Raw genomic sequence first — 1,321 nt, forward strand, 5'->3', positions numbered from 1 at the left:
TCTAGATCCTAGAGGAATCACCACGCTGTCTTCCACAATGATTGAACTAATTTACACTCCCACCAACAGTGTCAAAGCATTCTTGTTTCTCCACATCCTCTCCAGCATCTGTTGTTTCCTGACTTTTTAACAAGCGCCATTCTAACTGGCATAAGGTGATATCTCATTGTGGTTTTGATTTGAATTTCTCTAATGACCAGTGATAATGAGAACTTTTTTTCATATGTTCATTGGCTGCATAAATGTCTTCTTTTGAGAAGTGTCTGTTCATATCCTTTGCCCACTTTTTGATGAGGTTTTTTGGCTTTTTCTTCTAAATTTGTTTAAGTTTCTTGTAGAGTCTGGATATTAGCCCTTTATCAGACGGATAGATTGCAAAAATTTTCTCCCATTCTGTAGGTTACCTGTTCACTCTGATGAGAGTTTCTTTTGCTGTGCAGAAGCTCTTTAATTAGATCCCATTTGTCAATTCTGGCTTTTGCTGCCATTGCTTTTGGTGTTTTAGTCAATGAAGTCCTTGCCCATGCCTATGTCCTGAATGGTGTTGCCTAGGTTTTCTTATAGGGTTTTTTTTTTTAAAGGTTGTAGGTCTTACATTTAACCCTTTCATCCATCTTGAGTTAATTTTTGTATAAGGTGTAAGGAAGGGGTCCAGTTTCAGTTTTCTGCATATGGCTAGCAAGTTTTCCCAGCACCATTTATTAAATAGGGAATCCTTTCCTCATTGCTTGTTTTTGTTAGGGTTGTCAGACATCCTAAACTTTTAAATTTAAGAATTTCCATTTTTTTCATCTTGCGAGGCTCCGCTTCCTCTACAAGTATGGAGAAGGCAAAAGGCAAGGACACCTCCACAGAGAAGTCGAGGGAAGAGGATCAGCAGGCTTCTAATCAACCAAACATGATTGCTTTGCCAGGAACATCAGCAAAGGGAACCAAAGAAAAAAATGTGTCAAAGGCGATAAAGTGCTCTGCCCTGAGAAGAAGGCAGAGTACACTGACAACCCCGGACCTCAGAAGAAGATACCAATTCCTCCATTATCCTCTAAACTGCCACCTGTTAATCTGATTAACCGGGACATCCTGTGGGCCTGATGCCAACACTTGAAGCTGAGCTCCAAAGGTCAGAAGTCGGATGCATATAAGCGCCTGTGTGCCTTTGCCTACCCGAATCAAAAGGATTTTCCTAGCACAGCAAAAGAGGCCAAAATCCGGAAATCATTGCAAAAAAAAATTAAAGGTGGGAAAAAGGGAAACGTCCCTGCAAAGTTCTGAGACACACCCTCCTGAAGTGGCCCTTCCCCTGCGGAGGGGCCACCTGTCC

The 1,321-nt window shown here is 41.6% G+C and overlaps 1 pseudogene; it reads left to right on the top strand.

Moving 5' to 3' along the window:
• Positions 1–764: 764 nt before the first annotated feature.
• Positions 765–1,310, top strand: LOC108524984 (developmental pluripotency-associated protein 4 pseudogene; annotated as a pseudogene).
• The last annotated feature ends 11 nt before the right edge of the window (positions 1,311–1,321 follow it).

The sequence above is a fragment of the Rhinopithecus bieti genome, unplaced genomic scaffold (assembly GCF_001698545.2).
Source record: "Rhinopithecus bieti isolate Rb0 unplaced genomic scaffold, ASM169854v2 repeat_37717, whole genome shotgun sequence".
NCBI classification, from domain to species: domain Eukaryota; kingdom Metazoa; phylum Chordata; class Mammalia; order Primates; family Cercopithecidae; genus Rhinopithecus; species Rhinopithecus bieti.